Source organism: Capra hircus, chromosome 4 (genome assembly GCF_001704415.2).
Source record: "Capra hircus breed San Clemente chromosome 4, ASM170441v1, whole genome shotgun sequence".
NCBI classification, from domain to species: domain Eukaryota; kingdom Metazoa; phylum Chordata; class Mammalia; order Artiodactyla; family Bovidae; genus Capra; species Capra hircus.
This window is the reverse complement of record NC_030811.1, coordinates 53476794-53502055: the sequence shown is the minus strand read 5'-3', so window position 1 is coordinate 53502055 and position 25262 is coordinate 53476794. Positions and strand designations below refer to the sequence as shown.

General features: G+C 43.3%; 1 protein-coding gene across 1 annotated transcript in view; it reads right to left on the bottom strand.

Moving 5' to 3' along the window:
- The window catches only part of CHN2 (chimerin 2), a 340146-nt gene that overhangs the window by 100233 nt on the left and 214651 nt on the right, over nucleotides 1-25262 (bottom strand). The gene's annotated exons all lie outside the window — the stretch shown is intronic.

Below are 25262 nucleotides of genomic sequence, written 5' to 3'. Positions count from 1 at the left end.
AATAAACTGCAATGCATCTGCCCCATGGGAGTGGGGGTGTCTACTAACTTTCTAGGTTTATCGCTACGTGAGGGGTTTCTCAGGTGGCTCAAGTAGTAGAGAATTCACCTGCCAATGCAGGAGATGCAGGTTTGACCCCTGGGTAGGAACGATCCCTTGGAAGAGGAAATGGCAACCTGTTCAAGTATTCTTGCCTGGAGAATCCCATGGACAGAGAAGCCTGGTGAGCCTGTAAACCTCAAACTACTAGATATTCTGACTTTTGAAAAAAGAAACTGGAAATGTGAGTTTGTTTATAAAATCTCCAAAGTTAGAACTTTTAAAAACAATGTGGAAACCAGTCAAAACGCATCTGTCAGCCAGATGTGGCCTGTGTACTGCCAATTCGTGGAGATATTCTATGTAAGCCGCTGACACCTTACAAAGACATTGGCTGTGACAACCAACTGAGCAGAAGGAGCACTGATGTCCCCTTGGGAGGGGGCCACGGTATGAGATCCCACATAATCATGACATGGGAAGCAGGGACAAATGCCATCTCACTGGTCACCCTCAATGTTGAAGTCACTGCTGAAGAAGTCTTGGCTTAGTGGGGACCAAATGCCTGCCAAGAAAGCCCAGGGAGGCAGATTCTAAACCCTCTGAGACTGGAGGCCTTCCCTGTGTTTGTTTACTACTGTGTCCTCAGAGTCTCAAAGAATATCCAGCAAATGGAAGATGCTCAATAGATATATGCTAACAGAACATGGGCGACTGCATGGAGCTAATTTAAAATCTATTCCTGCAGAAGGAAAACATATGTGATGGCCTTTTTACACCCAAGGACACCAAAAAATAATTGCTTCTTCAGGACATTCTGCACAACTCTAAATGGTTTACTTTGAACAGAACCTTCAGTGCTAAGGAATGGAATGTTAACCACATGGCACTTTTTATTTTTGAGGTAAGGAAAGTATGTCTGTAATAGAAGATTCAGCAGTTTCATGGTATCTCAAAGTAGCTGGGCATGGATGAAAGGTAAGAGAATGGCCTCTCCCATGCAGCAGACACAAAGATGTGGCACTGAGAAGGGGCCAGAAGGGAGAGACCTGGGGGTTGAGCCAAGAAGCAGGTAGCTGCAAATGGGGTATGGACCAGAAACCAGGGAGCAGATAGAACACAGTGTCTCATGGATGCTGGCAGAGAGAGGCGGTAACTCCTGAAGTCCCATGGAAAGGATGTAACTCAGAAGAAGAGGGCAGGGGAATCCCTGAACTGACAAAGACTAAGATACCACTATTAGGCAGCATGGAAGCTTGAGACGGAAGTTACAAAGAAGATAGAGTGGTTACTATCCACCTCTAGTCTGTAGCCTGAGATTTCATTCTCCCTGTAAGATTATCGTGGGTCAAGTTCCATGAGAAGCAGACCCCAAGGTGAGCATAAGGTGCAGGAAGTTTATTAGGGGGCACTCTCAGAATCAGTGCCTAAGGAGGAGGAAAGGAAGCAGGACTGGGGCAGGGGAGATGTTGCTGCTATGATGCAATCTTGACAAAGGCCTCAGCCAACCCAGGGAGTTCTGAAGCACGCCTGGTCCTGACAGTTGTCCTGAACTGGGGCAATGAGCTGAGATTTTATGTCTCTGTGTTAACTGGCCATTGGATGTGGACTGCCTCTAACAAGGAAGATGTGGCTTTGGGCAAAAGCCCCTTTCTTCAGCAGAGGGCTTCTGTCAGTAGCCCACTCAGGGCTGGGGAAGTGGGTAGTACATTATAAGCTAAGCTAAGTAACATGGTCAGTCATGTCTGACTCTTTGCAACCCTTTGGACTGTAGCCCACCAGGCTCCTCTGTCCATCGGATTCTCCAGGCAAGAATACTGGAGAGGGTTGTCATGCCCTCCTTCAGGGGATCTTCTCAACCCAAGGACTGAACGCACATCTCCTGTATCTCCTGCACTGCGGGCAGAATCTTTACCCACTGAGGCATCAAGCACCAATCAGTTACCAAGTGAGATAACTCTGTACAGCGGTGCCATCCCTGAAGTGATGTCTAATAAGCATGAAATAAATGCCAGTATCACTGCTCTCTTCTCTCCACTGTGAGTCCTGTGAAGTCCTGTGATTCAGAGAACACAGGCGTTCCTCTGGAGCTCCTATTTCAGTCCCAAGGTCTTTTCCATTATGTTTATGCTAGGGCCTCATACGGACAGGAACAGTCAAGAACATGGCCTGGAGCAGACTGAAGGAGGAAGTGGAATTAACGAGGCAAATATATAAAATATATAAAAATCATATAAATATAAAAGTATATTAAAAGAACCATAACAGTGTAAGTTACAAAGCAGATCCTTGAACGAGGAAACTTTCCCTTTATTTTTCATTTCCTTTGGTCCCACTTTTTCCAAGTGTGTTCTCAGAACATCAATCTGAAGGGATGCTCAGCACTGAAAGAGTTCGATGGACAAATACAGTGGGAACCACTCATCCCTAATACCTCATGGAGATTCTTATATGACCCTACTGAGAAGTACTGCACAAAAGAAACCTGTCTGTCTTTGTAAAATACAAACAAAACTTGACCACAGGTAATAATAGCCTCAACATCTCATAGAAACATACGTGATTCTCAGGGGGTTTATGTGTATAAAGCAAGCAATTTACTATGTGTTTGGTTTTTCTAAATAAATATTCCTTTTTGAAAACATCAGAGGACTTCTCTAGTGGTCCAGTGGCTAAGACACTATGCTCTCAATGCAGGGGGGCCCAGGTTTGATTCCTGATCCCACATGCTGCAACTAGAGATTTTCCATGCCACAACGAAAACTGAAGGTTCCTCAAGCTTTAAGTAAGAACTGGCACAGCCAAATAAATAAGTACATATAAAAAAAGAAAGAAAACATCAGTAACTTTATGTCCCTCTTGGTATTTTTTTTTTAATTACTAGAGGAAAATCAGCTGAGGATATTCCTCTAGAAATGAAGAGACAGTCATATTATAGCAACAGCCAGAGAGATGGGCTATTAGACATGGAAATGACTTTAAAATTTGATCTGAACCACATAGGAAATATCACTCACTAAAGGACTTCAGTTTGATCCTGGGTTGGGAAGATCCCCTGGAGAAGGGAAAGGCTACCCATTCCAGTATTCTGGCCTGGAGAATTCCATGGACTGTATAGTCCACAGGGTCGGAAAGAGTCAGACATGACTGAGCAACTTTCACTTCAAAGTAAAACTCCATATTTTACTAAGGTTCTGGAACTGCTTTCTAAACCAGCAGTATACCAGTGGCTGGAATTCATAGCTCACCTGGCAGGTGGCAGCTGCTGTCCCACAATATACTTCACCAACACTGGGTTACTTAAGAAGACTCTCGGGCTGAAAGATGATAAATGATGTGCCCCAGGCCGCAGAGCTGACCAAAGGGCGGTGTGGTTCCCCAGCCCCTGCTCTCAACTGCACCTCCATCATTCTTTTAAAAATGGATCGATAACAGCAAGGGTAAAAATCATGCTTAAAATAAAACTAACAAAACATATCCCTCAAAGAGAAAAACACTTAAAAATCCCTCACTTGGGAAACTACTACTGATAGTAAATGAACTTTGACCTTTAATACTTGCTGACTTAAAATTTAACTACCATGTGTAAAAGAGATAGTTAGTGGGGAAGCTGCTAAATAACATAGAGCCCAGCCTGGAGCTCTGTGATGACCTAGAGGCCTGGGATGGGAGTGCAGTGGGGAGGAAGGCTCAATAGGGAGGGGATATATATGTGCGTGTGTGTGTGTATATTTATTTATTTAGATTCTTTACCATTTGAGATTCTTTACTGGTTGATTCACGTTATTGTATGTTAGAAAACAATACAACATTGTAAAGCAATTATCCTCCAATTAAAAATTTTTAAATTGAGTATAGATATTTCAAAGGAGAACTCTACACATTTTTCGGTCACAGTGAGGAATTTTATGTCCATATGTGGAGTAAATATCCACCACATCCCTGTTCAGTAGTCATCATGTTAATAGTCACTGAACATTTGACTGCAAGTCCTGTGTTCTGCCTCTCTGACAGTGTTTTAATTGTAAAAGCTGTTGACTTTCCTTAAGTCCTTTAGGTCATCCCCCTGAAAGAAAGATCAGAATGCTGGCTGATTTTCAAGGATCTGTGTTCTTTATAACACGGCCACGGTAAGGACCAGGACTGCTCTCATATAAACCAGGGGCCAAGAGTCAGACCCCCTCGGTGACCTTCTCCAGCACCTTCCAAGTGTTCCACTTGCACAGGCAAGTACCTGCCTTCGTAGGTGCTTGCATACATGCTAACAATACACCCCTCTGAGCTTTTTCCACAGTTATTTCTGATTTTTCGGTTCATCTTCTGAGCGAAAATGTCTCTGCCAAAGTAAGTCACTGGACCACTCTCCACTTTGGAGGAAATAAAGCTGCAGAAGGCATGGTCATTAGGAGCTTCTCGTGTCCCCAAAGTTACTTCTGTTCTGTGTGGTTAGGGTGGCAGGAGCATGACGACATGAAGCCCAGTTATTTGAAACCGACGGCCTCAACTTCCTCTGCACAAAACCTATTACCAGCTCTACTTTGATTTTCATGTCCTTCCAGAGCCTTTTTCTCTCTTGTGACCTGTCTCAGAGGCAGTAAAGTAAGTCGGAAGGCAGGGGGTCTGCCCTTGAATAGCCAGAGGGTCTCCTGAACAGCTCAGCAGTACAGACTTGGCTGTGGCAGAAGGATTCCTGTGCAACAGAAAGGAACCCAGCTGACCTTTGCTGAAAGTACAAGATATAGGACCCATCTGCTTTCCAATATTGAGTGTTATCTGGTGGTAGGTTCAGAACACGGGGCTGGCTAGAGAACAGGGATGCTTATTTCAAACTATCTAGCTAACGAGTAACCAGCAAACCCTCAAAGTGTCTGTCCCTGAATATTGTTTTTACATTCACAAACACACACATACACACACACACACACACAAATGGAGTAATAGTTATCACTTAGAAAATTTAAAAAAAACTGCCACCTAGTGCCAAACCTATATTATTACTCTGATATTATCCTGTGTGGCTCTTCAGAATTCAGGTCTTCAGTCCACCAGCATCTTACTGTCTTATATTTACCATGGTTCAAAAGCACTCTTACTAAATAGGTATTAGTGTGAGCCGCATGAAACTGCCTTTCTTGTAGTTAAAACTATCAACTATTAACGGTTTCATATGGTTTAACCTAAATAATTCCTAGGTTTTCTACCTAGTGGATCTTCTCTAGTTTTGAAAGTTGCAGTGAGCATGTTTCACAGACAAACGGCCAACTTGGAAAATTCCTTCCTTCCACCCTTCCTTGCTTGCTTTCACCTCTCAGCAAACACTGATCATCTTTCAAGAACACGTCCCTTGGCTGTCAGTCCCGTGAGAGCACAAGATGGAGTAAGACATTGACCTGGGCCACGAGAGGCTCCTAACTAGCAGGGGAGACCGGCCTGAGACAACTCGCAGCAGCACACAGCCGGGCTCTAAAAAAGGTGCAGGTGAGACATATAGGCTGGGGGACAAGGCAGGAAACAGGAGAGCCCCAAGGAGAGTTCCACAGTCCTGGCCTCTGTTGAGAATCAGCTTTGTGGGAAATAAGGCACTGACTATTCAGAGAACGGTTTGCTTAAATTCTAGGAAAGTAGGTATAAAAATGCTGGAATTATATATATATATATATATATAATTGTACACGTGTGTGTTCAGCCACTCAGCTGTGTCCAACCCTTTTGGACCCCATGGACTGTAACATGCCAGGCTCCTTTGTCCATGGAATGTTCCAGGCAAGAATACTGGGGTGGGTTGCCATTTCCTCCTCCAGGGGAGCTTCCTGACCCAGGGACAAACCCGCACCTCCTGCATCTCCTGCATTGGCAGGCAGACTCTACCACTGCACCACCTGGGAAGCCCAATTATACACACAGTACATATTATAATATTCCATAATTACATTATATCTACAATATAAATATATTAACAGATAATATATAATGTTACATTATACATAATATATATTGTATATACTAGGATGTATAACATAATGTAATATACATGATAGTTATATATTATATAAGGCAACTCTGGAACTAGGGAAAAATATTAATAGTTTATTAATAATAGATATAATTATATGTGTGTATATATAATGTATAAATATATATGTGATACATAATATAGAAATATACTCTTCATATATTGTAGTCTATATTGTTAATATATTCTTCATATAATATTTGAATATTATATATAAATAATATATAATAATATAGTGCTATTACTTTGCCGACTAAGGTCTGTTTAGTCAAGGCTATGGTTTTTCCTGTGGTCATGTATGGATGTGAGAGTTGGACTGTGAAGAAGGCTGAGCACCAAAGAATTGATGCGTTTGAACTGTGGTGTTGGAGAAGACTCTTGAGAGTCCCTTGGACTGCAAGGAGATCCAACCAGTCCATTCTGAAGGAGATCAACCCTGGGATTTCTTTGGAAGGAATGATGCTAAAGCTGAAACTCTAGTACTTTGGACACCTCATGCGAAGAGTTGACTCATTGGAAAAGACTCTGATGCTGGGAGGGATTGTGGGCAGGAGGAGCAGGGGACGACAGAGGATGAGATGGCTGGATGGCATCACTGACTCGATGGACGTGAGTCTGAGTGAACTCTGGAAGTTGGTGATGGACAGGGAGGCCTGGCGTGCTGCGATTCATGGGGTCGCAAAGAGTCAGACACGACTGAGTGACTGAACTGAACTGAACTGAACTGAAGTGCTATTATATATTAATATATTATTATATTAATGTAATATGTATTATATAATAATATATAATAATTGTATTTATTTTTAATTCTGAAACTATGGAAAACAATAGTTGATAAATAATAGATACAATCAAGAATATTTGTTCTTTATGTAATATATAATGATTATATATATTACTTATCAAATATAATTTTTCCCAGTTCTAGAGTAAGCTTATACAATTAATAACAGTCCTACTCTACTGACTGGGCTTCCCAGGTGGTGCTAGTGGTGAAGAACCCACCTGCCAATACAGGAGATGAAAGAGACATGGGTTCAACCCCTAGGTCGGGAAGATCCCCTGGAGGAGGGCATGACAACTCTCTCCAGTATTCTTGCCTGGAGAATTCCATGGACAGAGGAGGCTGGTGGGCTACAGTCCATAGGGTCGCAGAGTCAGACACAAGTGAAGCAGTTTAGCACTCATACACACACTCTACTGACTAGATCTGTGGTTTCAAAGTGTGGTCCCTGGATCAGCAGTTTCTGCATTTTCTGGGAAGCCAGACCTCAGCCCATACCTACTGCATCATCAGTAATGGAGGGGGCCTGAAAATCTGTGTAAGCAAACATTCTAGACTATTCTCATGTATGCTAAAATTTGAGAAACACTGGACTAGAGAAAATGTGATTAGCAGCCAAAACATTGCTGACCTCTTACTATCCCATTCTGAGCTGTTACACATTCATCAAATTGGAAGAAAACCTTTGCTCTCTTAAATAATATGCATTTACATTTTAATATCCTCTAAACTATTTAATTAGTAGGTAAATTTTTTGTAGATGTTAGAGGTTAGGATTTGTGAAGTCCGGGTTAATGAGTATTTTTATTTTCTCACCAAATTCAACATTGATTATTTTTCAAGGCCACAGCTTTTTTAAGAAAGACATGCATTTGATTGCTTTCTTTATTGGTGTGGAAGGGGATGAGGGAAGAATACAAACACATTAATTTAACAGGCACTTATTCTGAGTGTCTGTTTAAAGGACCTTGAGAGAGGGCTTTGGGGAAGAGAAGGTCACGTCCTGAACAGATTAGCCCTCTGGGCTGATGCAGCTGAGTGGGAGCCAGTTCCTGCACAGAAGGGCAGCACCGGGCTTCTAGTCTTCCCCTTGCATCCCAACACTGAAAACCTTGTGAAAAATCACTCACCCAAATGCACTTTCTGTAACTGGGAAGAGTAGGATGATAACTAGCTTTAGTAATAGTGCCATCACTTGAAAAACGGAAAAGGTGAACTTTAAAAAGTTTGCCAACAGCTATTGGCTTCTGGGAGGGCTTTCCAGGTGGCTCAGCTATAAAGGATCCAATGGCAATGCAGGAGATACAGGAGACGCGAGTTCGATCCCTGGGTCAAGAAGATCCCCTGGAGAAGGAAATGGCAACCCACTCCAGTATTCTTACCTGGGAAATCCCATGGACAGAGGAGCCTGGCAGGCTACAGTTGAGTGAGGCTGCAAACAGCTGGACATGACATCGCGACTAAACAACAACATGGCTTCTGAAACTGAAAATGTGGCTGCAAGTGTTACTGTGTCTGCCTCCTACCCTGCCCTCGTCTCCCTCCGTCCAGTCCGCCTTCTGTGCTGGCATCAACTCATCTTTCTAAAACTTGTATCTCTGGGAGCTCCATGGCCTTTCTCCAGCTCACCCATCTCATCAGCCTCCTCTCCCCTTCCTGACCCTCTTGTCTCCTGGGAGCCTGCTGTTTACAACCCTGTTGCCAGGTTCTGCCCACACATCTCCCTTTTCTGGAAGATCCTTTTCTACCAGGCATGGGCCTCTTGCCTTGTAATTCCATTAAAACTCTTTTGACTGTATAAAACAGAAATTCTACCCAAACCAGCACTAGAACAAAAAGAAAGGGAAGTGTGTCAGCTCAGAAACCAAGGCTGCAGCTGCTCAAAAGATCCACTTAAGAGAGTAAGAATCTTGGGATTTCTCTGATGGTCCAGTAGTTAAGACTCCATGCTTCCAATGCAAGGAGCAAGGGTTTGAGCTCTGGTTGAGGAACTAAGATCCCATATGCTGCACAGCGTGCCCTTGCACCCGTGCCCCCAGGTCAGTTCAGTTACTCAGTCGTGTCCGACTCTTTGCGACTCCAAGGACTGCAGCACACCAGGCCTCCCTGTCCATCACCAACTCCCAGTGTTTACTCAAACTCATGTCCATTCAGCCGGTGATGCCATCTAGGCATCTCATCTTCTGTCGTCCCCTTCTCCTCCCACCTTCAATCTTTCCCAGCATCAGGGTTTTTTCAAAAGAGTCAGCTCTTTGCATCAGGTGGCCAAAGTATTGGAGTTTCAGCTTCAACATCAGTCTTTCCAATGAATATTCAGGACTGATCTCCAATAGGATGGACTGGTTGGATCTCCTTGCAGTCCAAGGGACTCTCAAGAGTCTTCTCCAATATCACAGTTCAAAAGCATCAATTCTTTGGCGCTCAGCTTTCTTTATAGTACAGCTCTCACATCCATACATGACTACTGGAAAAACCATAGCTTTGACTAGACGGACCTTTGTTGGCAAAGTAATGTCTCTGCTTTTTAATATGCTATCTAGGTTGGTCGTAACTTTTCTTCCAAGGAGTAAGCGTCTTTTAATTTCATGGCTGCAATCACCATCTGCAGTGATTTTGGGGCCCCCCAAAATAAAGTCTGTCACTGTTTCTGTTTCCCCATCTATTTGCCACGAAGTGATGGGACCAGATGACATGATCTTCGTTTTCTGAATGTTGAGCTTTAAGCCAAATTTTTCACTCTCCTCTTTCACTTTCATCAAGAGGCTTTTTAGTTCTTTGCTTTCTGCCATAAGTGTGGTGTCATCTGCATATCTGAGGTTATTGATATTTCTCCTAGAAATCTCGATTTCAGCTTGTGCTTCATTCAGTCCAGTGTTTTTCATGATGTACTCTGCATAAAAGTTAAATAAGCAGGGTGACAATATACAGCCTTGATGTACTCCTTTTCCTATTTGGAACCAGTCTGTTGTTCCATGTCCAGTTCTAACTGTTGCTTCCTGACCTGCAGACAAATTTCTCAAAAGGCAAGTCAGGTGGTCTGGTATTCCCATCTCTTTCAGAATTTTCCACAGTTTATTGTGATCCACACAGTCAAAGGCTTTGGCATAGTTGATAAAGCAGAAGTAGATGTTTTTCTGGAACTCTCTTGCTTTTTCGATAATCCAACAGATATTGGCAATTTGATCTCTGGTTCCTCTGCCTTTTCTAAAACCAGCTTGAACATCCAGAAGTTCATGGTTCACGTACTGTTGAAGCCTGGCTTGGAGAATTTTGAGCATTACTTTACTAGCATGAAGTTATTGTGTCTGACTCTTTGTGACCCCATGGACTGTAGCTCACCAGGCTCCTCCATCCATGGAATTTTCTAGGCAAGAGTACTGGAGTGGGTTGCCATTTCCTTACTACCATGAAAGATGAGTGCAATTGTGTGGTGTTTTGAGCATTCTTTGGCATTGACTTTCTTTGAGATTGGAATGAAAACTGACCTTTTCCAGTCCTGTGGCCACTGCTGAGTTTTCCAAATTTGCTGGCATATTGAGTGCAGCAATTTAACAGCATCATCTTTCAGGATTTGAAATAGCTCAGCTGGAATTCCATCACCTCCACTAGCTTTGTTCATAGTGATGCTTTCTAAGGCCCACTTGACTTCACATTTCAAGATGTCTGGTTCTACGTGAGTGATTACACCATCATGATTATCTGGGTCATGAAGATCTTTTTTGTACAGTTCTTCCGTGTATTCTTGCCACCTCTTGTTAATATCTTCTGTTTCTGTTAGGTCCATACCATATCTGTCCTTTATTGTGCCCAACTTTGCATGAAATGTTCCCTTGGTATCTCTAATTTTCTTGAAGAGATCTCTAGCCTTTCCCATTCTATTGTTTTCCTCTATTTCTTTGCACTGGTCACTGGGGAAGGCTTTCTTATCTCTCCTTGCTATTCTTTGGAACTCTGCATTCAGATGGGTACATCTTTCCTTTTCTCCTTTGCCTTTCACTTCTCTTCTTTTCACAGATATTTGTAAGGCTCCCTCAGACAGCCTTTTGCTTTTTTGCATTTCTTTTTCTGGGGATGGTCTTGATCCCTGTCTCCTGTATAATGCCACAAACGTCCGTCCATAGTTCATCAGGCACTCTGTCTATCAGATCTAATCCCTTGCATCTATTTCTCACTGCCACTGTATAATCATAAGGGATTTGATTTAGGTCATATCTGAATGGTCTAGTGGTTTTCCCTACTTTCTTCAATTTAAGTCTGCATTTGGCAATAAGGAGTTCATGATCTGAACAATAGTCAGCTCCTGGTCTTGTTTTTGCTGACTGTATAGAGCTTCTCCATATTTGGCTGCAAAGAATATAATCAATCTGATTTCAGTATTGACCATCTGGTGATGTCCATGTGTAGAGTCTTCTCTTGTGTCACTGGAAGAGGGTGTTTGCTATGACCAGTGCGTTCTCTTGGCAAAACTCTATTAGTCTTTGCCCTGCTTCCTTCCGTACTCCAAGGCCAGATTTGCCTGTTACTCCAGGTGTTTTCTTGACTTCCTATTTTTGCATTTCAGTCCCCTATAATGAAAAGGATGTCTTTTTTGTGTGATAGTTCTAGAAGGTCTTGTAGGTCTTCATAGAACTGTTCAATTTCAGCTTCTTCAGCATTACTGGTAGGAGCATAGACTTGGCTTACCATGATATTGAATGGCTTGCCTTGGAAATGCACAGAGATCATTCTGTCATTTTTGAGATTGCATCCAAGTACTGCATTTCAGACTATTGTTGACTGTGATGGCTACTCCATTTCTTCTGAGGGATTCCTGCCCACAGTAGTAGATATAATGGTCATCTGAGTTAAATTCACCCATTCCAGTCCATTTTAGTTCGCTGATTCCTAGAATGTCGACATTCACTCTTGCCATCTCCTGTTTGACCACTTCCAATTTGCCTCGATTCATGGACCTAACATTCTAGGTTCCTAAGCAATATTGCTCTTTACAGCATCGGACCTTCCTTCTCTCACCAGTCACATCCACAACTGGGCACTGTTTTTGCTTTGGCTGCTTCCTTTCATTCTTTCTGGAGTTATTTCTCCACTAATCTCCAGTACATATTGGGCACCAACCAACCTGTAGAGTTCATCTTTCAGTATCCTATCTTTTTGCCTTTTCATACTGTTCATGGGGTTCTCAAGGCAAGAATACTGAAGTGGTTTGCCATTCCCTTCTCCAGTGGACCACATATTTTCATAACTCTCCACCATGACCTGTCCGTCTTGACCAACCCCGCCCCCACCACACACACACACACAAACACACACACACACACACACAACAACAACAACAACTCCAGAGAAGCAAGAGCCTCTTCCTTAGTTTTTTGTGTTTTTTTTTTTTTTAGCAAAGACCCAGGGGCTCACTTACGGTGCTTATGTCACTTGCGATCCTGAGCTAGGCATTGTAATTGTGCTTTGTCATCCTTGAGAAGAACAGTGTTTGACAGATTAAGTACTCAGTGAATATTTATTTGTTATTGATTATAGATAATTAAGGATGAGTGAACAAGCAAACTCTTCAGTGCAGCGCACTAAGTGCATTCAGAGGCATAACTAAGTGACAGTGAGATGGACAAAGGAAAGCATGTCCTGGAAGGCTTGGGTGAGGTATGGGAAGAGGCTTTGTAGGTAGGAAAATACCTGAGCTTGATCCGCAAAGATAGGTGGCATTCCCTGGGTCAGGGTCGGGGGCTGGCTGAGTAAGCTGGCACTGTAGAAAGGTGGAGGAAACTCAGTAAAGGCTGAGGGGCATGACGTCAGCTGGTATGCTCAGGGCGTGTTAATGGTTCACATGTGCTCACCTCATGGATCAGGCTGGGGAGATGAAGTGGATGAGGGCAAAGAGATGTGTGCAGGCTGACTGGCTAAGGGGACAAAGTCATCACAGGTGCTGTGTACCCCCCCAGAGTTCACTTTCAGGTAGCAGGGAGCTCTTGAAGGGGCTTCCACATCAAGAGAGCCAAAGGTTGGGTTCTGGCTCACACACCAGTTGAGTACTCATGAATACATGTGTGCGTGCGTGTCAAGTCACTTCAGCTGTGACTGACTCTTTGTGACACTGTGGACTGTAGCCCACCAGGCCCCTCTGTTCATGGGATTCTCCAGACAAAAGTACTGGGGTGGGTTGCCATGCCCTCCTCCAGGGGATCTTCTCAACCCAAAGATCGAACCAGGGTCTCTTACATCTCCTGCATTGGCAGGTGGGTTTTTTACCACTAGCGCCACCTAGGAAGCCTGAGGTCATGAATAAGTTACTTCAACCACCCTAGTTCTTCCTCCCCAGAGCCATTATGAGGGCAGAAACCCAAAGCACCCTTTCCAGCACGTTGTACATGATAGAAGCTCAATAAAACCTCAGTAAATGCTAGTGTTTCTTCCTTTTCTTGTTACCTGATTGATTTTTACATGTAATTTACCGGAGGAAGAAAAAAATCCAGTAAATTAAAAACTCTATGTATCTCATTTTACAATCTCACAGTTTAGCCAGTGTTTCAAAGCTGGGGGGACTAGGTCAGGCAGTACTTCCTCACATTCATGAGGGTAGCTATGCCTTCAGTTCCTCTCATTCCAATTTATTCCATCAGAGCTGGAAGGTGTGAGATGCTGGCTTGCTGCTGAAGCATGCATTTCATACTTGTTACTTTGGGATTTAGGGGAGGTCCACATATTGAGCTTGACAATATTGCCAGATCATTTTAAAATTCATAGAGTGTCAGGCTAAAGAGACACAGAGGGATTTTCATTCAGAAATCACAGAGGTAGGCATATTTGTCTATAATGAACACTTGTCTTCTTAAGGAACTCTCTTAGCCAGACATATTTCTTCCTAAGAACGAATTAGTCCAGAGCAGCTGACGATTAGAATCACACCACAGAGAGACAGGAGGACTGGTATCTAAAGAGGGAAACAATTCCCAATATAGCGCTTTGTTTAGCAGTTTTCAAATTAGACACAAAGCAAGATAGTTTACCTTGTCAGTGTGTACACTAGACAGGACAGCAGCCTTGAAGTCAGCCAACCCGGGTTCTAATTAATAGTTACTAGTGCTATGACCTGGAGAAGGAAACTGCAGCCCACTCCAGTGTTCTTGCCTGGAGAATCCCAGGGACGGGGGAGCCTGGTGGGCTGCCGTCTATGGGGTTGCACAGAGTCGGACACGACTGACGCGACTTAGCAGCAGCAGCAGTGCTGTGACCTAGAGGCCATCCCTGGGCCTCCCCAACTAGGGGTGTATATATATATAAATATTTTTTTCCCTTTTTTATTGCTAAAGCATAGGAACTCAAAACTTAAAGACTGCTATGAAGCTGAATGAAATCATATAGCTCTATAATGGATTAAAATCTATGCCATGCTTGATAAATTCAAAGTTCTTTTTTGGTAACTATAAATTTCCTACAATCATTCAAGATTAAAAGTATTAGAATTATTTTATATCATGAACTGTTTTACATGGGATTTATATAAACTGTGATAAATTATAACTAGCCCGACTCTATTAAAGGATGTGGGGGGTCTTTCTGTATCTTATTTCTGACTCTCAATTTGAGTATTAAAGAAGAATCTGTTACATAAGACAGCCATTTGAATCCTTAATAGTTGTTTTAAGTCACCGAATCACATGAGAGCTATAAAAGCTGTATTTGCAAACTTCATTCTTCTGATGGTTAGACACCATCAGCTTCATAAATAGGGACTAGGTACAAAGTAAATTATTAACTTTGTGGAAACTTCAAAGTGATTATGTGTAAAGAGAGACAAAACCAATGAGGACATTTATAAACTGTTGTCATAAAACCCAGCCAGACATTTCATTGTTGAGGAATGAGGAATGCCAGTTCTGCAACCTGTTCCAGAGGCAACAGACACAAATCACCTAAGAGGTAGCTCTGACAATCTGACTTCCATTAATGTCAGTAGAAATTATCCAGAAAAAAAAAATCCTTCTTTTTCTCCATGTTCTAGAAAAAATCCTATACATTCTTATAAGCTAAGCTTTTAATTCATAAAGACTCCAGACTGGAATTTTGACCTTTCTTTCTTCAGGGTCTGCAGGTTTCCAATTCATATCCTCTGTATTACTGATAACCTCGGAGGTCTCCTGTTCAATAGAGGCTCTTTTTGGCCAGATCCTATGCTACAGATGGGGCCACGTTTCTTCCTGTTCTGTTAAAAAAGATTTCCTGGTAAAGCCATGAGCAGATAACAATTTGGTTCATCAGAGTTCACTAGAACTCTTTAACAGATTGCCATAATCTTATTTAAGTGCATGTCTTTATTAAGAAATCTACAGATCCACTTCTTCAGAGCCAAGGGCCAAGAGAAGGAGAGGTGCAGAGGTGGTTTGGGGGTTATTTCTCATGTCCACCTGGTAATCCAGGTGCTACATTCCTACCCATTTCAGTAAACACAAGATGTGCCTTTTTCTGATTTAATGTCATCGTGGAAAAGAACAGTGAGTATGATTCTATTAAAATGTCTGAGCTTTCTCGATAACACTAACAAGCAGCGAGTGCAGAATGAGTGTGTGGAGGACAGGGGTGGGGGTGGTGTGAGTTAGAGTGCTTCTGGTTATAAATACAGCAGACACCTAAACTCAGTGGAAACATTCCCTTGGCTGGGACTCAGTTTGTTTCTCCTCACTTCCCGGCTCCACTTTCTCTGGCTCTAAGTGATGGTTAGAAGGCTTCAGCTACCCAGACTCTACTTCCTGTTGACTCCAGCTCAGAAGAGGGTAGAAGGGCCTTCTTCAGGGAACTCACAGTGTAAATTTATTGGTTTTATGGGATGTGAGTTGATCGCATGCCCACTGTTGAACCAACCACAGAAGCCATGGAAATGTGACCCCTTGGATCAGCCTTGAACCACCCACCTAAACTTAGAGTTGCGGGGGTGGGGGGGTTGGCTTGGGGTGCAGTTTTCCAAAAGACAGTGCACAGTGCTAGGTGGCAAAAATGACAGCTCCTCACTGTGGGAGTAGAGGTGGGCAGACTGGTGAGTCCTGACCAGACGGATGCACAGCTGGCGGAAGGAGAGGTGCTGGAGGAGTAAGAAAGAGGGTGATGCCCCGCGCCAGGCCAAGGAAGGAGAATAGTGGGATTCCCCAAGGTGGCATCTCGTCCCACCAGCGCTCGATGTCACCATATAACCTTGAGACGTGGGCCTCAGTTTCTCATCTGTACAGAGAAGGGGTAAGAGCAGGTGGCTGGTTCCTTGTTGGAACATGCATCAGAATTACCTGGAAAGCTGTTTCCAAGTGACAGAGGCCCAGGCATCAGTTCTGTTGCCCACCCCCAGGGAAGGCGCCTAGGAAGAACTCAGAGGTTACAAACAGGGCAAACTCAGCAGTCTCCCTGCCAGGGTGGACAGCAGTCCCGGGTGACAGAAGCTTTCACCCCCATAGTCAAAGGGGATACAAGTGGAACAATCATTCCTCCCAAACACTTCCCTGGAGACGCACAAATAGAAACTTCTTTAAAACGTGTGTTTTTGTCCATCCAGTGGTTACCCAGAGCAGCGGTTCTCCAAGTGTGGTCCACTGATGTTTGGGTGATCCTCTCTGTCAAAACTATGCTTATTAATTGCCTGTTCCAACTGACTGACATTGTAAGTAACCTTTGAGAAACTACACTTGTTTTGTTCTATTGTTAAAAAAAAAAAAAAAAGAGGTAAAAAACCCAAATGCTGCTATATTTAAAATGGATAGCCAACAAGGACCATGTGTACAGCACATGGAACTCTTGCTCAATGCTATGTGGCAGCCTGGACGGGAGGGGAGTTTGGGGGAGAATGCATACATGTATATGTGTGGCTGAGTCCCTTTCTGGTCCACCTGGAACTATGACAACATTGTTAATTGGCTATACACCAATACAAAATAGAAAGTTAAAAACATTCTTCCTTTTGCCAATGACATATATGTCTGAGGCCAGAGCTTCTTCCTATACTTCAGACAAAGCAATATAAATCACAAGTTGAACACAGAAGCAGATGTGAGAATCAAGATGTTTTCTGTTAGGCCAGACATTTGAGAGATTTACAAATTGTGAAACAAGGACAATATTCTCATTTTCTCTTTTGGGGAATGGCGTTATTCATCACAAAAATACGTTATTTATGCAAACACAGAATGACTTCACTATCGTGACGTTGAAAAGAATTAATTTTTTTTCTCGGTTTTACTTTTTAAAGCAGGAAGTACCAGCAGATATAACTCACATAAACAAAAACTCTTTGGGGTCCTCGGTAATTTAAAAAGTACCAAAGGACCCAGAGGTCAAAAAGTTTGAGCACCTTAGACTTCCCTGGTGGCAAAATGGATAGGAATCTGCTTGCCAAGGCAGGGGACACAGGTTTGATCCTTGGTCCATGCTGTGGAGCAACTAAGCACATGGGCCACGACTCCTGAGCCCACGCTCTAGGGCCCAGGAGCTGCAACTGCTGAAGCCTGTGCACCTAGAACCCTGCTCCGCAACGAGAGAAGTCACTGCAATGCGAAGCCTGCACACCGCAACTACAGAAAGACTGCACAAAGCAATGAACACCCATTGCAGCCAAAAATAAACAAATTAAAAAAAATTTTTCCAGCATCTATAGACCAGAATCTCAGTGAATAAGATCACTGGGGCTTTTTGCACATCTAAGTGTCTCAGGCTGGCAGAACTGCCTATCTGCTTACACAAAGAATGAGCATGAATCACAAAACAGATACTCCCTAGCCATTGCATAGCCCGATCTATGTCACAAAACCTGAGGAAATGGGGTCAATTCAGTGGATTCACTGCGAAAAATTTGTTCTTGCTCATTACTTCCACATCTGTTTAAGTGTGGTCTTTTGAGATGGCAGCCAGCATGTTACTCTTTTCTCAGCCACTAGATGGCACTGTTTGCATAGACAATATTCCAACAAGGATTGCATTGAGCTCTTTGCTAGAGAGATTTAGGATGGGGATGAATGAGGAGGATTGGGACCATCTTATTCTAACACACACTGAATGTATTAGGATAACTTTTCTTTTTGTTCCTGTAAAGCTCTTACCTTGAGACCACTGATAGCGAGGGGATGGTAAAAAGAAAAAAAAGTAACTCTCTGATAAAAGATAGTAAACCAAACAACCTAACTCAATTTTAGTTATTCCTCTACAGCAGAGATTCTCAGTTTTAGCTGCAGATCAGAATCGCCCGGAGAATCTAAACTCCAGATGCTCAGCTCTTATCCTAAGTAGTTAAATCTGTTTTCTGGGGGTGTGTCCCAGGCATTGGTAGTTTTGAAAACTCCCCAGTGGACAGATAAGAATCCTTGTCCTATAAACTTTGTCTTAAGAAAACCACCTACTAGCCCCAAAGAGGACTTCCCCGATGCCGATGGCTCGGTGGGTAAAGAATCTGTCTGCAATGCAGAAGACACAGGAGACTTGGGTTCAATCCCTGGGTTGGTAAGATCCCCTAAAGGGAGAAATGGCAACCCATTCCAGTATTCTCATCTGAAAAATTCAATGGACAGAGGAGCCTGGTGGGCTACAGTCCATGGGGTCACAAAGAGTCAGATGCGACTAAGTACATACACATAGCACCTAAAGAAGAGACACTGACTTTTCCTTGTTTCTTCATTAAATTCTCTTAATCATCCTACATTTAATTTTCCCCATCATTCAAATTTTAGCCAATAATCCGGGGAAAGGACTCAGGGAAAAAGGAACAATGCACAAACCTTTGAACCAAACTGAGTAACCAGAACTGCCAGAGTCTACTCTTAAGAATTTTTACATGGAGGACTTTTTATGCAGAGGTAGAGGTGAGAAAGAATGCCAGTGCCTAAATTATGACAAAAAAAAGAGTCTCAGAAAAAAAAAAGAGGCATTAGAGAAAGTGGGACAGGTGTCCTTAAAAGAAAATTCTTCCCCAAGTATCTGATAACCTTTACTTCCCCATCTGACCTTTCATCTAACCAAGGGTTGAGAACTTTAGAATTACCTGGAGAACTTTAAAAATAGGCTTGAGCTTCACCAGTAGAGGCTTTAATTCAGTTAAGTCAGGAGGGTAACATGGGTCTTTTCTAAAAAGCTCCCAGGGTGATTCTAACTTGAAGCTGGTTTGAGAACCACTGACCTAGCCAAATCAGCTCTTTTTCAGACTGCGTAAGTTTCACAGTGTTTGGAGATTCTGATTTAAAATAACACTCTGGTAAAACCTGGTTTCATGAGCAAATGTAATCCAAGTTCAAATCCATTCATCCTTACAGCATTATATCCCATTCCATTTTATGATGCCATGTGTGAGAGGAGGAAGATGATCAGAGTCATTACTGCACCTGTCACTTTTACTAGCTAAGTTATGCTCATCTTCATTTATCCTTTCTCCCGAGAAAAGACTGGTTATGCCACTCACATATTTCCAAGGGACCACCTGCAGAGCAGTTCTACAGGTTTTCCAGAGCCTGTCATGTGAACGTCTTTTCCAGCCCCAGGATGCCTTATACGTGAACAATGCAGGCTCTTTCTTTGGCATATGGATGCAGTGTCTCAGCTTGGGGAAGGGCAGTGGGTGACACCATGCTTGAATCAACTGTCCTTGATAAAGTCGCAAAGCCTCTCCACCCTCCAGGACCAAGACCTCTTCCATAAGGGCACAGTGGTGGAGCCCATCCACGTAAAGGGCTGCCTCGCAATCTTGCATTAATGCCAATCATGGTTTCTGAACCGGGTCAACCAACATTCTAATGGAATTCGAACAAGGTTAACACACTGCTTGCACAGATTTTATTCTATTCATCACTTGCAGTTGTATTGGTTACTCTCTGCCACATCCCTTGTGTCAAATTCAATCCTGTCCTGCTTTCGCCTGTGGTGGGGAAACTGATTAACTGTATCCCTGGCTCCTTTATCCTCTAGCTTCCAGTGGGATTTGTCCAGTGAGAGATACAGGCAGGAGATCGCAGGGTGGGAGGAGAGAGAAGATGAGATATTTCTTCCACTGCCCCCTCCCTCTTGAGAGGCGCAGCACCCAAAGCTCACACCCTTGCTTGATTGTAGGGGTCTCTCTCTATCGCCCTCCTGTGGGAGCTCTGTTTTTATAGGAGCGCCCCCTACAGGAGCCCCGCTCCTGTGCTCCCTCACCCCCACTCCTGTGGCAGCCCCTTCTGGTGGGAGTCTCCGCTCCAGCTCTCATCAGGCTCCAGGAACCCCAGTACCTTTCCCCAGTCCCTTCAGCAGCTCCCGCCATTGCCAGTCCTTGAGAAAGATTTCTTGTTAATCAACTTCTCTTCAAAACCCCAGTGAATCTGTCTTGTATTTACTGCTAGGCTGTGACACATTTAAGACTGCCTTCTGAATTCATTTTTCACTTTTCATTCATTCACTTGGGAGTCCTGTACATATGACTTGTGCTCCTCAAAGATCTTAACTTTAAGAGAACATCTAAGGGGCAGGTTATTTTAAAGCATTCTTTTTTCTCTATCCGAGCCTCTGTGACCTCTAGATGTCTCTGAAATATCCCAGACCAAGGAGCTGGGTGCCTCAGTGTCCTCTTGTATAAAACAAAGGGGATGCATGAGGCAGTCTCCAGTACCCTCTTCCTCCAGGCTCTAGTTTCTCACAATGCCCCAGTGGGTCAGGGCTCAGCTCAGGGGCGGCAGGAGTCGCACAGAGAGAACACGGAGGGAGACACACCATCTGGTGTCCTGAGGTGTGCTGCTTCTCAGGGTGAGGGCTCAGAGCCCTTCACTCCAGACAAGGCCACCCTCCTAGTTTCACAGCAACACAAGCAGAAACCAGAGAGCCTTCCTTGCTGCCTAGAATAGTGGGAGAAATCTGGGAGCTGGCCTGGGGCAGCTTGAGGAAGGAGGGTGGGGTGGGGTGAAAAGGCATGTAAAATGGGGGTGGCTGGGAAGAGCCCCAGGGGAGCACCACTGAGGGGTCTGTAGGTGGGCAGGGGGCAAGGTCAGCAGGAAGCAATAGTTAACCCATTTCCAGGCATAGTCACGCCACACTCTATTTCGTGATTTAGGTCCTACGCTATAATTACCATTTTCAACCTTCAGTGAAAGGCTGCTAACCACAGCCTCTTTGCTAACAATCCAAAGGGAAATGAAAGAAAAAAAGAGAAAAAAACAAAAAACAACAGCTAACAGGATGGGGCGGAGAAGGCACTGACAACCTACTCCAGTACTCTTGCTTGGAGAATCCCATGGGTGGAGGAGCCTGGTAGGCTGCAGTCCACGGGGTCATGAAGAGTCAGACATGACTGAGCGACTTCACTTTCACTTTTCACTTTCATGCATTGGAGAAGGAAATGGCAACCCACTCCAGTGTTCTTGCCTGGAGAATCCCAGGGATGGCAGAGCCTGGTGGGCTGCCATCTATGGGGTCGCACAGAGTCGGACACGACTGAGGCGACTTAGCAGCAGGAGCAGCAACAGGATGGGGAAGGGGACCAGTAAGAAGGGATGGGAAAACAGTCTGGGTCCAGGGACAGGGGGTGGGGCGGGTAACATGATGAGTATGGTGGATGTTTTACTCAGGGTTTGCTTTAATGTATGTGAATTTAGGACATAATGCATTTTTTTCTTAATTAATTTTCTGAATAGGATTTATCATGGTTCAAAATTCAAAGAGTACAAAATAGTAGCAGGAGTCTCCTTCCCACCCTTATATCTTAGACACCCCCTTCCCACTCCCCACTGGCAGTCCTCACACTAGCTCATCATCCTTTGGGGGGTATTTTATAATTTTCCTAGAAAAAAAATATGTAAAATCTTTTTTTCTGGTTTACATAAGTAAAACCATACTATGCATACTATATCTGTTTTTGCATTTGATAACCCTGACTAATTAACTTTCAAATGAATCCATATGAGAACATCCTCTTTCTTTTCTGTGGTTGCGTGATATTCCTGTATATGGGTGTACCATAATTCATTCTAAGTAATCCCCAACTGATGGGCATTTAGATCATTTTCTGACATTTGCTATTATAAAAATTAGGGAAATGATTAACTGGTAAACTATATTCTTTAGTGTGCTTGTATTACACCAAGAGTACAAATGATTTTTTCTCCAGTAAAGCATAAATACAATTTAACTCAGCAAGTAGCTTTACTTAATACATATGTGTTACTGAAAATATTGGGGTTTCCCTCCCTGATGGCTCAGATGGTAATGAATCTGCCTGTAATGTGGGAGACTGGGGTTCGATCCCTGGGTCAGGAAGATGCCCTGGAGAAGGAAATGGCTACCCATTCCAGTATTGTGGCCTAGAGAATTACATGGACAGTGGAGCCTGGTGGGTTACAGTCCATGAGGTCAGACATGACTGAGTGACTAACAATTTCACTTACACTTTTCGTTGAAAATATGGTTGTCACATATATTTGATTCAGTCAGGTATCCTTTACAAGGCTTCCCTTGTAGCTCAGCTGGTAAAGAATCCACCTGCAATGTGGGAGACCTGGGTTGGGAAGATCCCTTGGAGAAGGGAAAGGCTACCCACTCCAGAATTCTGGCCTGGAGAATTCCATGGACTATATAGCCCATGGGGTTGCAAAGAGTCAGACATGACTGAGCAACTTTCACTAATAATAAAATTCATTACAAAACAATTTACTTATTAGAGCTAGTAATAGCAGTGTATTGTCAAAAACACATGTAAATATTAAGAGATTCTTACCATCAATTGATGCAGGATGGTCAAAAGCAAAGGTCTTTGCTTAAGGCAATAAGAACAGAATGAGGTCCAGCTGCTCCATAGATTTAAGAAGCTTTGAACTTGGAGTTAGGAAGTCTGGGTTTGATTCCTTGTCTTGCCATTGTGACTTTTTCAATAAAATGGGGATAATCATTCCTGCCCTATGTACCTGGCAAAGCTGCTCTGAGGATAAAGTGGAAAATTATTTCACATGCGTGAAATCTGTTTACCAACTGCAAAAGTCTGAACTGATGTTGAATCTTGTTGTTACTCTTACATTGCTTACAGCACAGGTTCTGGAGATCAGTAGACAAGCAATCTATGGAATAATCACTGAAATTAATTTCATAAAAGAAATGATGCTGGGCATGAACATTTTAATTAAATGCACCAAATGGTGGCACTTACATATAGTAATGTTTTAAAAATCAATTAAAGAATCAGAAAGGAAACAGATCCCTGTTGGCTAACCACCACAGTGTTTTCTTTGTTTTTTTCATTTGCACCCTCCCCTCTCCCTGCCTCATCTCCAGTTATTAAAGTCAAGTTTACTGCTAACCACCTTGACAGGAGGTAAATCTGGAAACCACTCAAATCTGATAGGGTAGGTAATATCTTTTTGCCAATTAACATTGTTAATATTCTCGGATTTACACATATCTCTGGATTCATTAGGAAATGATCAATAAAATAAGTGGGCAGATCAAGTTTAAGTAGTCTGGAAAATGAAATGCTGGGCTGTCTGGATTTGAGAAATATTAGGAAGCCTACCCATTTCACTCATTAAATCCCTCAAGACATGCCATTACTGAAGCAGACAGGTGCCCCGGGCACTTCTCAGTCAATCCATTCAAGTTTCTGCCACCTCTTTTTGAGTCACTGCCGCCATGGCAACAGTCCACTGACCTGCCCTTAAGGGAAATAGGATTTCTGGCAAGACTGAGACTTTTAATAATTCCACTTGTCAATAAGGTCAGAAAGAAACAGATGGAGTCGTACGAAGTTACTTCACAATCCACTAACAAAATGAGTGACCCCCAGCAAATGACCAGACCCAGTGCTGGGAGCGTCCTCTAGGAAAGTCAGCCAGTGTATCATTAACGTCCAAGAAATCGGCGCCACCATTGCCCATCCATCAAACCTTTCGCTGAGTCTGGACTTCCTCCTTCTATGTTTTCTTTATCTACCTTTTCCTGAAAAAGGTAAAAGTGTACTGGGCGGCTCACTCAAAGTAATTGTTAATCTGATGATTGATTTTCTCTAAAATTTAATTTTAATAAATAAATACAAAATGCTCTACAAGAAAGGACATATTTTTTCATGTAAGCTTCCTTATGGGACTACCATCTAGAAATATCAGTTCCTAGTGACCCAACTTTCCTCTTGAGGGACGACAAAAATCTACCAATATCAATTCCAATACCCAGGATCTAAACTCTCATCCCAAATACACCAGAGTCACTTCCTATTCACTTCTTCTCCTGGAAATGTTCTAATGCGTTGTCTGCAGTTGTAACAGATTGCCTTTTGGGTGGCATTTCTCTCCAATTCAGAAATATAAACACCACTTCAGAGATTTATTTTACAATTCATCTTCTGATTTGTCATGGCCGGGAAAGTCGGCTTCTGGATTTTCTATTCTAAATTACTTTCTGAACAGATTTTTGCAAACAGACTAAGGAACAGCTTTTGCTTAGACAGGAACAAACTCCCAGGAAGCTGGGACTCAAGTCCTCTCTCTTCTGTTGAAATGTAAACAATCAGGAACCCTATCATTTCCCAAATCAATTATTCGCCAACGAATAAACAGGTGCTTTGGAGACTCTGGAGTTATAAAATGAAAATGGCAAATGATTTTTTCATGGGCCAGCTGCTCAACTGACGTGATTCTGAGGCAGGTTCTCCTAGGCTCTAAAGCTCAATTAGCAAATCAATTAGGATCACGCCCTGTCTGCCAGCAGGCCCGCCTGCCATCCTCTGCTCTCCTCCTGCTCTCGGTGCTTTCTGTGCTTTCTGGTGCATCCCCGTCACCAAAGCTGAAGCCCGGTCAGTCAACCTGAGGTTCCTCTGCTTTTTGCTCACACTGGACAACAGGGGGAGGAGGGGGGCTGTTCCGGTTTAATTAAGGATTAACAAACACCAGAAGGAGCCGTGCTCAACCCCGCTCACTTCTATCTGCCCCAGTCCAAGCTCGCCTTAGAAGCTAGGCTCAGCACAGACTCAGGGGGGCTAACTGGCATGGCTGGCTGTCGCTTTGTTTCAGTGGAAAACAGATAGGACCAGTCAAAGCAGATGGTTCCTAAAGGGACACATCCAAAAAATCTGCTAGCAAACTGCGGTGGCGTCTTTCACATAAACAGCAACTTACTGGAGAGGAAAATCAGACCCTCCTCGCCACATCCTGCCACCAGCTTGAGCATCACCCATTTGGGAGGGTCTCATCCTCAACGAGGCCCAACAACTCCTCCTCTGGGGCAAAGGACAAGCCTCCCAGAGATAGAGCCAGAGATGGGGGCATTAGCATTGATGCTGACTGTATCTTTCCAAGTCTCCTAGAGACATAGCCATCATCACGGCTAATGCCCCCATATCTGTCAATAAAATCTATTATCTAGGTAAGACCACCTTCAAGAGGGATTACTGACCTGTGCATCACACATGGTCATCAAGTTCTAAGAGAAGCAAATACAAACACT